At 45.7% G+C, this 16891-nt stretch overlaps 1 protein-coding gene across 1 annotated transcript in view; it reads left to right on the top strand.

Moving 5' to 3' along the window:
* Positions 1-16891, top strand: part of LOC149450602 (uncharacterized) — a 102503-nt gene that overhangs the window by 29332 nt on the left and 56280 nt on the right. The window lies entirely within an intron of this gene.

Here is a 16891-nt window from a genome sequence, read left to right as displayed (position 1 = left end):
GTTGGACATATATGTACCAGCAGAGAACACGGACATACGATGAATCGGGTCTGCGGACCAATATGACTGCAATTCATTCTTTTCTGTAATATCCATGTTGGGGTTTCGGCCCAAAAATGTTTTAATTTCATAAACGGTGATAGAGTTCCATGTGAATTGTGTGACAAGAGCTGAATTTGGGGGGCGGCCATGTATTGTGGTGTATAAATTGCCTTGGCCCACAATTGGTACAAATCTTCTGTGAAGAACAGTGGAGGGGCTGAACACTAGTGCTGGCAGTGACCGGGCCGATCCGGCTAACACTGAGTATTGGGGACACTATACAAAGCCGGCACTAGTATAGTTCTGTTCATGATCAATATATTGATCCATACAAACACTATACTAGTAATGGCGGTGATCAGCGACCTATAGCGTGAGTGCGACAGTGTGCAGCCAATCTAACGCCAGCTGACCCTGGCTGGGAGGGGCTTACTGACCCTGACACTATCTGATGTCACTAGTGGCAGGAATACAGAGATCAGTGAAACATTCTATATACTGACACTGTACTAATGGCACTGGCTGGGTGACGGGGCAATCAAAGGGTTAAATGTGCTAATCTAACGTGTGTGTACAATGTAGTGGTGCTTTTACTCGGTGCCGTGTTCTCTCTTCTCTCCCTGGACCGACCGGGGGGGTATTGGGGGGCGCAGGCATGTTGACACCCCAAAACAGGAAGTGATGCAGATTACGCCACTTTGCCAAGAGCTGCTGCTCGCCCACAAAATGCGGGTAAGTGGTTGGCAAGTAGTTAAAAAAAACCTTTAAAAAAATTTTAAAACAAAATTCTCAATATATTTAACTTTTTTTTTTAATACTTGTATCAGAATAGTAGGATGTTACCATAGTAACCATTGTACTACTGTGGGGGGAGGGGGGAGATCAGGGATTTTTTTTTTACACTTTTCTTTGCTGTAGAAATAATGGTCATTTCTCCTGCAATGCAAAGCTTGCTGTCAGAACTGAACTCATTCATCAACTGTCATCAGTGAGTTAGATTTTTGACAGCTCAAGATAGTGATCTGTGATTGGCTGGAGCTGGTCACATGGTACAGGGTGCTGTGATTGGCCCCATGTATCATGTGACAGCTGTGGTCCAATCACAGCTCTCTAGGAGGAGAAGCAGAGCTGTTATGAATGAGATTGATTCATAATAACTGTTTACATTGGGATCACCTAGAGATCACATGATCACAGGGTCACAATCACTGGGATCTTCATTCCCCTGTATCCGCCAGACACAGCAGTCGGGGGAGGGGAGTGCTGTGTTCCGGCTCGGGTGCGCGGTGTTCCTCCTGTGTTAGTACAGCCAGAGTGACGTACAAGTACATTGCTTTGCCTGTAGCTGCCGCCTGACCACAGTACATTGAGGGTGGGAAGCGGGTAATCTAGGACTAAGGATTCCAAGCTCACTCCTTGGGCCATGATATCATCCAGGCAAGAAATGTAAGTTCTGTGTTCCAATTATGAGGTGACAACAGCATAGAGTGCTTTCAGGATAATGGACAAAGGTAGACAAGCATTGCATGCTGTTGTTGTGTGAAGCAAGTCTGCCTCCTTTTTTATTACAGATAATACATTTTGTTTGGCTTTTTCTACATTGTTCCCCGATCCTGACATTCGTGGCCTCCTGGGCTGGATGTGCCGCTGGATCCAGGCCCTGGAGCAAGCCCTGGAGGTGGAACCAGACGAGGACCAGCCCAGCCTTGGAGCCTATTTCAGGCAGCAATTTTAGTTTAGTTACAATTTTTATGATGTTTTATAGTTTTCTATTGATTGTTGGTAATAAATGTTCTATTTCTCTTGGACAGTGCCCTGTGTTGTGGCCTTCTTCAGCCTTTGCAGGTCGGCAATCTTCTTCATTGCAGTTGGAGCTGATCTGCATGTCCCTAAAGCATTGCAGGACTCTGCTAGCTCCAGCTGCACTGGACAATCTTGCTTACCTGGAATTTCTGGTAATGTCCAAACGAAGTGTTTTCTGGCAAGTCCAGCTTTAGGACTGTAGCAGATAGGATTGCATGTTTCCGAGAGGTAAACCAGCTCCTTCAATCCTAAGCTGGGATACATAAAGATTGAAGTTGTCTGCTTGCTGTCTGCAGCTACTCCCAATCTTGGTTTGCTTCCTCTTGTGAAATGCTGCAACAGTTTACACAGAACACTCCATTCACGTTACATTGTTCACGTTTGGAGTAGCTCTTCATTCCATCCAGGGACTTCTACATAGCTTGGTGGAGTGGAGTTGTGAAGACTGCCAAAAGGGGGGTGCAGCCAAGTAGACAATGTGTGGGGGGATCTTGTGATCCAACTCTGTCAAGATGTCTCCCATCACCTCATCTCTAGTTGGGATTGGCATTCCACAGAAGTCACATGACTTGAAAGCTGCTCTTGGAAGGACTATCAGTTATGGATGAGACCAGTTACATGCAATGTCCCCCAGAAAAGAAGGGGCCCTAATGGGCAAATTGTCTATCTGCTCCACACATACCACTTGGATCCAACTTGTTGCTCATTCACATGTCAGTGTTTTGGCAACAAGAGGTGGGGAGGGAATGAAGTGAGGAACAAGTGTCCACTGGGCACATAAATTCCATAGGCACACACGTCTAGAATCAGGCAGCTAAAGATCCTATGCTCCCCAACCAATCTCGGGGCAAGATGTTACACAGGGTGTAAAGCAAACTTAGTCTGGGTCCAGTTAGTCCAGCATAATGATAGTCCAAACAACAGAAGGCCTTCTTCTTATTCTCCCAACTTTTCTGTGTCTCTAGCATTTCTTGGCAGGCTTACTGTAAGTTGTGTCCTGGTGTCACGCCTGGTGTCCTGGATATTACACACTTCTTGTATAGTGTGTGTCAATGAAGTAGCACAGGGAACATATTTGGACAGCAGTGTCAGTCTCTGGGGGGGGTGAGTGTTCCATGCAGGAGTCTTGGCCAAAATCAGCACCCCAAAAAGACAAAAGCTAGCCGACACTTAGAGAACAAGCTGCAATATTGTGTGTTCCCATATTGGGGAACGTTGGCCTTGCCCACAGAGTCCACTGAGAATTCTAAGCTCCCTTGGGGCAGCCAAATGGTTAGCAGATAATGGCCAACTGCTACATGTGCCAGAGAACTTGTGTGATGGGGAACAGCTAAAACTATTTGCAGGACAGACCACCAGGTGAAAGCAGCAGAAAGGCCAAAGAGTCTCACCACCAATGCCTCTGGAAGGGTCACCTTTTAGTTTTCTTCCTGAAGTGCTGCTTTTTTAGTGTTCGCTATTTGGAATTATTGGTAGCCATACTCAGAAAAGCGCCTGTGTTGGATTCCCTACATGACCAAGCCACCATTATTACCCCAAATGCATTGTTGACAATTTGAAAGACACGTTCTGATACTTTCCAAAAAATGTTTATTACAAAAAAAATACAAAATTAATGGGGAGGAGGAGGCTGCTGCTGCAGAGGGGGTGGGTGTGAGGGTTGGGGGGGTACAGTGTGTGGAGGGGCTGGGAAAGAGTGGTGGGGTGGGAGTGCTGGGGGAGAGGTTGAATGGGGGGAATGGAAGACAGGGAGAATGTGGGGAGGGGCATTTGAGGGCTGAGGACGTGGAAGGTAAGGGTGGAAACGGGATTGAGAGGAGGAGCATGTAGAAACAAGGGGAGGGGGTGTGAAAGTGGGGGTGTGGTCAAGGGGCAAAGTGGAGTGTGAGGAAGGTGTAGAAGAGGGACCCATGGGGAAGGAGTCATACTGGTCTTCGGGTGGGGTTTCTTGAGGGGGCTGCTCCAGAGTGGGTAGTTCCAGATTCGGCACCTCCAATGCTTGTTCCCCTGCTGATTCCCCGGCACTTTCTACAGGGGAACTCTGTGGCAACCTTGGCATTGGCCCCAAACTACTACTGCACAGGGGTTGGGAGCCTCTGGCTGAAGGTGCATTTTGTTCAGCCCCTGCTTGACATAAGGCCCGGATATCATGACTAAGGTCCTGCAATGCTGTAGTCTGATCCCTGACCGCGGTGACAAGTCCAAGCAGGGCTTCATGTTGGAGCCCCAGTAACCTTTCTATATTACTGGATGCATTAGAAAGCCTCCTTTGCTCCCATAATCTCTCCATGTTGAACGACAGCCTTTCCCCAAGCTTGCGAAGGGGGCTGGGTCCAGGTGGACGGGGTGCTGAACCAGCTGGATCCAATGTTGGCTGCAAGGAGAAACAAACAAAAAAAAGAAAGCGTGTTTAACACACAGCATGACAGGGGGCTCGTTTGACACCAAACCAGGGGAGGACTGACCATTGGGGAACTCGGGCACTGCCGGGGTCAGTAGGGGGCCCCATGAAATGTCCCTGGTACCTTTCATAGGCTTTTTTGGGTGTGGTTTGAGGGTGAGCAAGCACACAGGGGCCCCATGATCCCCTATTGACCCGGGGCCCCATGAGTTTCAGTCCGCCCCTGCACCAAACACTAGCTCATGTTCTTGTCCCACCCCTAGGACCAGGTATTGGTGAATGCCTTTCCCTGACAAATTACACTGGATGAACATTTGACTGAAATGAATGGTTTGGCATCTTTACCCAGACTGATACCTTCCTGCTGATTTGTCACATGCACATCACTCCCTCCAGCTCCTGACTAAGCAATGATCCAAAAAAAGTAAGTTACACATCACGTTGCCAAGTCCTGCCCAGCCAGGAACGGAGTTATACTCTAAATGGGTGACTCATTAGGGAGAACATCTGTACCATCTCTTACCGGATGTTCACGCAACTCAGGTGGAGGTGACGGCATTTCACACAAGTTTGGAGTGCCTGAACTTCCCTGCACCACAAAACAAAAAAAAATGCATGACATTTCCCAAATACACATGTAACATGCATTTGTACATCCCCACCCCATTACAGCAGTTCCCGTACCCCAACATCAGATGCAGATTCTTCTCCCACTCCAACAGCTGGGGCCTCCAGGGGCAAAAGATGATCTGCAAATATAGTTCAAGATGATGATTAGTAACAGATACTAGTTAGGCTGTGTGACGGACAGCAGAAATATTCTATTTATTTTTGTGTTTTGTTTGTGGCCAAACAGTTAGCTTGTCTGCTTTGTCTACAATTTGGAGTTATTGTGCCCCGCAGGAGGTGGGAAATGGGATTGATCTCAGCAGGGAGTGCAGACAGCATGGTCTTTTGTGGCTGTGAAAGGCCCGACCAGTTCTCACTGGGAGTTTGGGGCTTGGACAATTGAAAGGGCCATGCGATCTCTTGAAAAAGGAGAGAGCTAGAGAGAGGATATCAGAGCCCCTCCTGGCCGAGCCCTAACTAGGAGATGCATTGAACTGTGCTTTGCTTTGTGCACTGCTGGGACTTGTGGTCCTATATTGCCTGTGTAGTCTTGAAGCTGCGGCCAAGACACACAACCCTCTGAAGACCCATGAGCTGTTGGTCCCCTGCTCTTGAGAGAAGTGCTGTGTGAGGTCTGAGCTGAGGCCAGACCCCACAGCCAAGACCCTCGCTGTTGATCCTGGAAAGCTGACCCTGTCTGCTGATCACTGGTTGTCCCTGGAAAGCTGACCCTGCTGCTGATTGCTGCGAGGGTCCCTGTCTACTGTTCGCTGCTGTCCCTGGAAATCTGACCACTGTTAGGGTCCCTGAACCGTGAGTGTTCCTGCACATTGTTTGCTGGATGCCCCTGAAAACTACCTGCCATGAATGCCCCTACAAGCCGCATGTGGCAGAGTGTGGAACTATCCTTATTGTGCACCCCTTTGTCCTTGCCCAGACTGTCTTATGGTGTACCCATATCACCCCTGTCTGGACTGCCCCATTGTACGCCCATATTTCCCTTGCCTGGACTGCCCCATTGTATGCCCATATTTCCCTTGCCTGGACTGCCCCATTGTATTCCCATATTTCCCCTTGCCTGGACTACCCCATTGAATTCCCATATTATCCTTGCCCAGACTGCCCTGTGAAACACCCCTATGCCCCTTGCCTGGACTGCCCCATTGAATACCTGAACTATTGCTTGCTTGAATGGCCCCTATTGTGTACCCGGATTAATACTTGCCTGAACTGCCCCTATTGTGTATCCGGATTAATACTTGTGTGAACTGCCCCTATTGTGCACCCGGAGTAATACTTACCTGAACGGCCCCGCTGTGCACCCAGATTAATACTTGCCTGAACTGCCCCTATTGTGTACCCTGATTAATACTTGTGTGAACTGCCCCTATTGTGCACCCGGATTAATACTTGCCTGAACTGCCCCATTGTGCACCCGGATTAATACTTGTGTGAACTGCCCCATTGTGCACCCGGATTAATACTTGTGTGAACTGCCCCATTGTGCACCCGGATTAATACTTGTGTGAACTGCCTCTCTTGTGCTCCCGGATTAATACTTGCCTGAACTGCCCCTATTGTGCACCCGGATTAATACTTGCCTGAACTGCCCCTATTGTGTGCCTGGATTAATACTTGCCTGAACTACCCCTATTGTGCACCCGGATTAATACTTGTGTGAACTGCCCCTATTGTGCACCCGGATTAATACTTGCCTGAACTGCCCCTATTGTGTGCCTGGATTAATACTTGCCTGAACTGCCCCTATTGTGCACCCGGATTAATACTTGTGTGAACTGCCCCTCTTGTGTGCCCGGATTAATACTTGCCTGAACTGCCCCTCTTGTGTGCCCGGATTAATACTTGCCTGAACTGCCCCTCTTGTGTGCCTGGATTATTGTAGCTACCTGGCCTGCCCCACTGAATGCTCGGATTATCGCTACCTGAATTGCCCTATCGTGGGCTGGATTATCACTGTTTGGACTCCTCCCCCCTTTTTTAGTACCCACCCGCTACCCTTGTTACCCTGATTGAGTGTCTCTCTTACTTCAATAAAACGTTGTGTGTTTATCATCCTCCATGTGTGTTCTGTCCTGCCTACGCTTCCGTCACAGGCTGCATGTATGATGTGACATTTGTGACCAAGGTTTGAGGGATTGCTCATTGGTATGTTCTTCACCCAAGTTTATCCAGACAAATAGGACACTGGCAGCCACAGCCCAGGAGACTGATAGGGAGTAGAAAGAGCCATGGTAAGGCTCAGGAGCAGGGGCCACAAGAATGAGGGGCCACCTTTCCTGCCAAACAAAGAGGCAGATGTTAGGATGGCTCCATTATGCCCATAGGCTACTGCACCCATTTTGACCATGGGCTTCAAACATTAAAGCAAAATATATAACATTTGTCATTAAGGCAACATTCCAAAAAGGATTCAATAGGCTATAGAAGGGTCACCCAGGGAAAAAAATGGGTTGAATCAAATATAAATGTTCCCCAAAATATTTCCAAAGCCAAACGCATGTAAATGCACCCAAAAGAATTGTTGATATAACTGTTGATCTGAAGAGACCAAGAGCAATGCATCCAAAACTCCTTTAATCAATTTAAACCGCAGGTCTCCTGCAAACTCAATGTGAAAAGGAAAATAATGAACTCATGTGGCAGTCTCAGAGTTACTTGATCTTGTATCTGAAAACATTAAACAGCCTTTCCAGATGATTGGAAGCTGAGCTACAAAGGGCGGGACTACTCAATATTGAACCCTACGGACTAAGACTGGGATGTCATTGAAGTTCATGTGTGTGGAAAGGAAGTCATCCCAGCAGTGTTGGCAATATAGTGTATTTGTCAATGAACTATAGATTAGTCTTTATGATGCCTTTTGGGCTTTAGGTGCTTCAATCCTGAGATTCTCGGTGGATAACTCTGACAAAGGAATAGATCTTCCTGCTAGTCATGTGATGTGCCAAAACAAAGCAGTCTAATTATCGGCCCCAAGTTTACATGAGAGGCCCAAAGCATTAGTTAGGTTCCAGTTTTTTTGGGGGGAGGGGCACTGTAAAATGATTTGACTCTTTTCCTGGAATCAGGAAAATTAAATTGTGTTATATTATTTGGGACCTGGCTGGGTTTTTGGGCTTCGGGAAAATGGCCCCAAGAATACTCAGTCTTGGTATGTATTTGATTTGGCCTCTACATTTGGAGCAATAGGAGAATGGTCGCCGTCACTTGGAACTTGACAATTGGGTGAGTAGCTACATTTCTTGATGTTGACCTCAAGTTTTACTATGCTGAAGTCCCAGATCACATGATGAAACAAGTCAGGAGAGCGGCCCACTAGATATTACTGCCAGCAGGGTCAGCACGGCTTTTATAACCACTTGCCTATCCGGCACTTAGACCCCCTTCCTGCCCCGGACAATTTTCACCTTTCAGCGCTGTCACACTTTGAATGACAATTGTGGTCATGCAACACTGTACCCATATGACATTGTTATCATTTTATTCACACAAATAGTGGTTGCTTCTGGTGGTATTTAATCTCTGATGGGTGGTTTGTTTTTTGTACTATAAACAAAAAAAGAGCTAAAAATTTGAAATTAAAAAGTTTTTGTCTTTGTTTCTCTTTTTCAAACAGGTAATTTTTCTCCTTCACTGATGTGTGTCGATGAGGTGGCATGGATAGGCAGCACTGATGGGCACTGATAGGCAGCACTGATCTGCACCAATGATGGGCACTGACTGGCAGCACTGCTGGGCTCTGATCATCAGGTCAATGATCATCAGTGAGCTGGTGATCGGTGCTGATCTGTTCTCTGCCAATTGTCGGTTATCTGCAGTACTTTACTCCCACTGTGACAGCATGAGGAAAGTGCAGCTGATAACCGGCAACTGCATTTACCGGTGATCTGCCGTGATCACGTGGTAAAAGGCCGCTGTGATTGGCCTTTTACCACATCATGTGATCAGCTGTGTCCGTAGGACACAGCGACCCCTGAGATGGCTGGGTGTGCACCCCCAGGGGCCTATGGGAGGGCGTGTTCTGGGAGGATGTTGTATGACGCCCTCCCCAGACTGTAGCCAAATGACAGCTACAGTGCAGGTGACAAGTGGTTAAACACTACTCTGGAAATCAGCATCCTTAAGGGGCCAATAAACTCATTGAATGGAAATGTAAACAATCATGAGCTCTTTTGGGCTTTATTTTTAACAAGGATTTGCCTGGAGACCTTAAAATGAGACTTACTGATTCCAAGTGAAGTGGAGGAATGTTGCCAGTTCTGCCACCCATAGTGGTGACCAAAGTGTGTTTGACCTTCCCTTTGTGTGGCTCAAACCTGAAGGTGAGCGGCACGATTGGGAGGTGATGGGTCCCTGTAGTGGATCATTTCCTGTATATTGAGCAGGCATGATATATGATGTCACTAAACACCAAACACATTGGATATTCTGGGACTGTCAGGGTTGAGCATGTTGACGTCGGTCAGATTACATGTATGTGTTTACATGCATGGAATGTTTTTGTGTCTGGGAGAAGTTGTGAAGTTACAAGGACGAGTCTAATTTGGAACGCTCAGGAGGTGTCAGCTAGTTAGTGATGTTTGGAACTTTATTGCCCTCATCAGTTAGTTCCCCCATTTGGTTTTGTGGGGTTACCTGCTTTTCATGGTTCAGGGAAACTGGTCCCAGGACATTTGGCAGGGATTAGACACATTTCTGTGTGGTAACAGTTTTCCACACTGATTTCTCTAGGGGTTTGAGTGCAATACAGTGAGGAACCCCAAAGAAATCCAGCGTGTTGTGGAGATATATTTGTGTTCACACAGAGTTTAGCATTGGTTTGTTCTGCATTCCTAAGAGGATGCTCATTGGCTCATCCTGAGTGATTATGATTGTTGTAGACAAGCACATTAATACATACCCAGATCTTCCTCCATTCCTGGCTGCAGTGGGGGGAGCCGCTCCTCCTCCTCCTCCTCCTCCTCCTGCTGATGTTGTGCTGTGAATAGGACATTGACATGTGAGATGATTGATGTTCTAGCAGTCTGTTCAACATTACGGGGGGGGGGCATTCCCAATGAGTGCTTACCAGGAGGGAACATCTCTTCATCAGCGTATGTGTGATCTGGCTTGTCCTCTGATGGGCTGGCTGGGGCTGCCCCTGCCTCGGGATTGGCTACAACACAAGACAAAATGAACAACAAATGGTAAATGTTAAAAAGATAACACAACTTTGAAGACACAATATGGACATGTGTAGTGTACTTACCACTCTGCCAGTCATCAGTATCTTCATGAGCCGTCACCCCAAAAATCGTGTTGAGACCAATGATTGGCAGAAGTGCCCGTTCTGCCTGAGACAGGTCCTGCAGATGGTCAGGGTCCACCCCATGCCTTGTAACATGTCCCTGCCGAGCCCACAGAGTCAGCTTCTCCTTTAAATTCCACCTCAGATCACGCATATGCTTCTTCACATTCTTGGGGTACCGGCGTACCATCCTGCCCACTGCATTTACGGCCACCGTGATTTCCTTCCACAGACGGTCCTTTGCTGCCTTACCGCTGCGGTAGGACCTGGGCCCCGAGATGCATTCAGCCCGTTCTACATAAGCAGCCACCATGGCCCAGATCTCATCATGGGAGAAGGGTGGAAAATTGGGCTGGGATTGGGCCTGGGCCTGGGCCTGGGACCTTCTGCCTCCCCTTGATGTCCCTTCTCCTGGGCTCAAAGGGGATACAGCAGCCCCAGGTGAGGTCCTCAACTTAGCTTCCGTCTTTTTTCTGAAGGAAGACTGGCCCCTTCTGCCACCAGTTTGTGACCCCTTCACACCACAGTCAGACCTCTGGTCCACCCTAGCCCTAATGGACCCCTGGGCCCCAGTAGCTCCCCTTGCATCATGGCCAAGGTGTGGCCCAGTGTCCCCCCTGGCACCATGGCTCTCCCTGGAAGCCTGGCCTTTTTGCCCCCTTGGGGGTGCCATGGGAGGAAACGTGGGCAGGGAGTCTGGCTGGATGCTGTTTGCAGCAGCAGTGGGTCCTAAGTGGTGGGATGTCCGTGTGTTAGTGTGCAAATCTGCAACAGAAAAAGGGACATAAGGGCAAGGGTCAGTTGTCTGGGTCAAAAGACTGGAAGAATTGCTCTGTCAGAGATTTTGCAAGACCAGGGCATGGGAAAGAAGGTCCAAGACCCAAATGCCAAGTCAAGCAACGTCTATGGTGAAAATCAACATTTTTCTGCCAGCTGAACCCCAGAACCTCCATAAATCCAGTCTAGATACATAAATTGTGTCTGCAGCACAGAGAAGGAAGATTATCCAAGAGAAATCCAGGAATACAGGATGGGGAACACAGCTCAGGAAAGTGACCAGGGGATTACAGGCTGATATCACCCAGTCCCCGCCCTACTCTGGACCAATCAGTGAGCAGTATGGGTGGAGGAATGGATTTAGTGTTCATGACCCACCTGTGCTGATCTCTGTAGGAGTGTCCTCCTCTATAAATGTCCCCGTTATTCCATCCTCCTCCATAGACTGCTGATCATCCCTCACATACGCCTCTTCTTCTTCTGCTTTCACCTCAAATTCTATATCGATTGGATCTCCACTCTAAATCAAGGAAATGAGAGAAAATATCATCTGTAATTTATAAACTCACATTAAAAAATCCACAAATTGTCTTCATCAGTCCGAGTTCTAGATACTCCATTCCACCGACCTTGCAATACTGAGGGATGGTGTGACCTTCCTGTGTGGAATCCCGGGAATACAGAGGACGGGGACATCTCTCTGGTGGGTTCCTGGTATTAGGTGGCTCCATCATATCCTTGTGTCCTTCTGAAAACTCCTCCATCACTCCATACTCCTCATCCTCCTCTTTATACTCTTCTTTAACATCAATATTATCATCCCCGAGGATTCCACTCTGAAAGATATAATAAAACATTCATTGTAACAAACATGCTGTGTATAAATCACAACTACCAATAATTGTCATCATCTACCTGATGATGGTGAGGGATGGTGTGACCTTCCTGTGTGGAATCCTGGGAATACAGAGGACGGGGACATCTCTCTGGTGGGTTCCTGTAGCTGGATGACTCCACCATGGTGTCCTGGTACAGATCTTTGTGTTCTCTTAGAAGCTCTGACTCCTCCATCCCCCCATCCTCCTCCTCCTCCTCTTTTATCTCTTTGTTAACCTCAACTTTAGGATCTCTCAGGTTTCCACTCTGAATATATAATAAAAATGACATCAATGGTAACAATGCAGATAATGTACAGATCCTAATGATACTATCAGTGATTGTTCCTCATCTACCTGATGATGGTGAGGGATGGTGTGACCTTCCTGTGTGGAATCCCGGGAATACAGAGGACGGGGACATCTCTCTGGTGGGTTCCTGGTATTAGGTGGCTCCATCATCTCCTTGTGTCCTTCTGAAAACTCCTCCATCACTCCATACTCCTCATCCTCCTCTTTATACTCTTCTTTAACATCAATATTATCATCCCCGAGGATTCCACTCTGAAAGATATAATAAAACATTCATTGTAACAAACATGCTGTGTATAAATCACAACTACCAATAATTGTCAACGTGATGATGGTGAGGGATGGTGTGACCTTCCTGTGTAGAATCCCGGGAATACAGAGGACGGGGACATCTCTCTGGTGGGTTCCCATGACTGGATCCATCTGTAGGAAACACACACACTGACTGAATCCATTGTTTCTATGTGTTTATCAGATGATGGGGGATCTAGGTGGATCCTCCGTACTGCTCTCTCCTTTACAATAAAGTCTCCTCTTACCCGGTGATGTGAGGGGTGGCTGATTGCAAGTCCCTGATGAAGTCACATGACAGTGACGTAACGCGTAGGTCGGAGAACGGAATGTGGTGACGTCATTTCTGACATGAACGGCCACAGCCATATTGGTACACCCAGTACACCCATATCAGCACATGTGATTGGTGCGTTGTTGGATCTGTTCCCATGTAAGTCCTCATTTGTCTTTACAATATAATGATTCATTTATAACATCACACTATGGAAGGACTTGTTCTTGTCTCCTGGGAGTGCTGTGAGCTGGCTGTTCTTTCTGGTCCAACAATCCCCTGGCAGGAGTTCTGTGCACTGGCGGATTTCCGTGTCCAAAGGTGAAAGATCTATTACCACCGCTGAGCAGTATGGTCCACCAGTGAGGGGATATCATCCCTACATCGCCATTTGGGATTCCACTTAAAGGGCCCCTGCAGGGAGTGTCCTGAAAGCCTTTTGGCGCCTTGGGGTCTGGGCACAGAGGTGAGGAGGCAATGTAGCCGGTGTGGGATTCAACAATCATTTACCTATCCACGTTGTGGTTTGTTTTTTTATGTGTTTTTGTTGGACATTTTTGCACATGGACTTTATGTCTTTTTTACAAATTTTTTTAGTCACATGTTATTTATTTCTTCATTGTGTTATTGTATTTGCGGTGCTCAGTAATACATTCATTTGGTGTCGCTGTGCGTTTATATCACCATTTCCTCTTTTATACTAGCCGCACTCTATATATGTTTGCCACATTTATTGCTGGTATTTCTATGGTCACTTATTAGTCGGTTTATGTCACATGGCCTTTGTTGCACATTGTGGTGACTCTTTAGTCGCACGGTCACAATGTTTGGCCGCGCTGTGCGTTGTTATTGTCATTCTTCTGTGATAAGTGGTTTGTACACTTTTCATATTAAGCTCTTCATTTTGTATTTTTCACATTTTGCTCCACTTTCTCCTCAGTTGTATTCACGTTATGTCATGTATGTTGTGACGGACTCCTATGTCCCACTATTACTGGGATTGAGTTCATATTTTATTTCTCCCGGATCATTTCCGTGCGTTTTGCCCGCGGTCACGATTTTTTGTCTGTTACACCTTTTGCTCCTCATTTTGTACTTTTATGATTTCACCTTTCCCTTCTCTCCCATATTCCTTCCATTTACTGATGATGTTCTGGTGTATTATCTGTTGTCTTCTCATCTCATGATTTGTATTGGAATGTCTGCGGCATTATTGTGATTAGCGCAGCATCAATGTTCTGTCTGTTGTCTGTTACTAGTGGTATAGCCGGGTGTGCGCTGCGTCCCAATAGTCCCATCTTTTCTAGTAGCAGCGCAAAACGTTTGTTACATATTTCTTACCCCCCATAACATTACTGTGTATATCTCTGACTCCTGACAACTGTCCAAAAAAAGGAGAAAAGGGAGGGGGAGGGGAAGAAAGTAACACAACACCTCCATAGAGTAGTCACTTGTATAATAGCATCAACTACAATGACATCCCAGCTATGAGGAGATGACTCCCAGTCACCATAGAGCCACAGGATAATACACCTGGGCCAGCCCGTCAAACACTTTGGGGGTATCAAAAAAGTAGGCCCAGCCATTCATTGGAAGGCAGGTGTAAGGGTGTAAATATAGATAAAACAATGTAATATCTTATTCATCCCAACAATTTCAAAAAGGTATCTTACCAAAAAATGTTTATATTGGTGCTTAATTGATGGAACAAACGCACTTGTCCGGCGAGGAGACGACCAAAACCGCAAAAGGGCACGGTATAAGGTTTGTGCCACGAGGATCATAAATCTGATAACCTGTAGGGATTAACAGCCCTGAAAGAATGGCACTGGGCGGCTGTGAACCGAGACCTATGTAGTGCCCCAGGTGCGGCACGTCTGTGTCGTGACGTGTGACATCAACGTGTCCGGCCATCAGTGATGACACCGGCGTGCTATGGCCATTCATGCTACATCACAGGTCTGCACAGGGAGGGACAGAAGGTCCCTACCAAGACACGGACATTTGGACCCTAGCAAGGATACACAAGGGACACCGTGGCCACCCGGCTGCACATCAGGCCCAACCAAACGGCCCATCAGCCCAGTGAAAAAACAAGGGAGCAATAGAAGGTCCAGACCCCAGAGGCCAGGAGGGGAAACAGCAGCAGGATGCATACACATATAAAGATTGATAATCATACAGCAATGTGCTGCAACAGCGTAGTATACAGAGATAGAAACAAAATAAATATCATAATAAAGGTTACAAAATGGACATAAGGTATAGCAAGGCTGGGAACTACATCAGTAGGGGAAGTAGCACACACAGCTGCAATAATTCCCACAATATAGGCACTGTATTTAAACAGTAACTTGAAGAAATTTACAGAAATATAAAGAGTTCATGGAAATGACAGAGTTATAAAGGGATCACGGAAATGACAGATTTATAAAGGGAATCACGGAAATGACAGAATTATAAAGGGATCACGGAAATGATAGAATTATAAAGGGTTCACGGAAATGACAGAATTATAAAGGGATAATGGAAATGATAGAATTATAAAGGGATCACGGAAATGACAGAATTATAAAGGATTCACGGAAATGACAGAATTATAAAGGATTCACGGAAATGACAGAATTATAAAGGATTCACGGAAATGACAGAATTATAAAGGGATGACGGAAATGACAGAATTATAAAGGGTTCCTGGAAATGACAGAATTATAAAGGGATGACGGAAATGATAGAATTATAAAGGGATGACGGAAATGACAGAATTATAAAGGGATGACGGAAATGACAGAATTATAAAGGGTTCCTGGAAATGACAGAATTATAAAGGGATGACGGAAATGACAGAATTATAAAGGGATGACGGAAATGACAGAATTATAAAGGGATGACGGAAATGATAGAATTATAAAGGGATGACGGAAATGACAGAATTATAAAGGGATGACGGAAATGACAGAATTATAAAGGGATGACGGAAATGACAGAATTATAAAGGGATGACGGAAATGATAGAATTATAAAGGGATGACGGAAATGACAGAATTATAAAGGGATGACGGAAATGACAGAATTATAAAGGGTTCCTGGAAATGACAGAATTATAAAGGGATCACGGAAATGACAGAATTATAAAGGGATGACGGAGATGACAGAATTATAAAGGGATGACGGAAATGACAGAATTATAAAGGATTCACGGAAATGACAGAATTATACAGGGATGACGGAAATGACAGAATTATAAAGGGATCACGGAAATGACAGAATTATAAAGGGTTCCTGGAAATGACAGAATTATAAAGGGTTCCTGGAAATGACAGAATTATAAAGGGATGACGGAAATGACAGAATTATAAAGGTATCACGGAGATGACAGAATTATAAAGGGATGACGGAAATGACAGAATTATAAAGGGATCACGGAGATGACAGAATTATAAAGGGATCACGGAAATGACAGAATTATAAAGGGATGACGGAAATGACAGAATTATAAAGGGATCACGGAGATGACAGAATTATAAAGGGATCACGGAAATGACAGAATTATAAAGGGATGACGGAAATGACAGAATTATAAAGGGATCACGGAGATGACAGAATTATAAAGGGATGACGGAAATGACAGAATTATAAAGGGATGACGGAAATGATAGAATTATAAAGGGATGACGGAAATGACAGAATTATAAAGGGATGACGGAAATGACAGAATTATAAAGGGTTCCTGGAAATGACAGAATTATAAAGGGATCACGGAAATGACAGAATTATAAAGGGATGACGGAGATGACAGAATTATAAAGGGATGACGGAAATGACAGAATTATAAAGGATTCACGGAAATGACAGAATTATAAAGGGATGACGGAAATGACAGAATTATAAAGGGTTCCTGGAAATGACAGAATTATAAAGGGTTCCTGGAAATGACAGAATTATAAAGGGATGACGGAGATGACAGAATTATAAAGGTATCATGGAGATGACAGAATTATAAAGGGATGACGGAAATGACAGAATTATAAAGGGATCACGGAGATGACAGAATTATAAAGGGATCACGGAAATGACAGAATTATAAAGGGATGACGGAAATGACAGAATTATAAAGGGATCACGGAGATGACAGAATTATAAAGGGATCACGGAAATGACAGAATTATAAAGGGATGACGGAAATGACAGAATTATAA

The sequence above is a fragment of the Staurois parvus genome, unplaced genomic scaffold, assembly GCF_062004578.1.
Source record: "Staurois parvus isolate SC_StPar_1 unplaced genomic scaffold, SC_StPar_1.0 ptg000570l, whole genome shotgun sequence".
Lineage (NCBI taxonomy): Eukaryota > Metazoa > Chordata > Amphibia > Anura > Ranidae > Staurois > Staurois parvus.
This window is presented reverse-complemented; position numbering and strand designations above follow the sequence as displayed.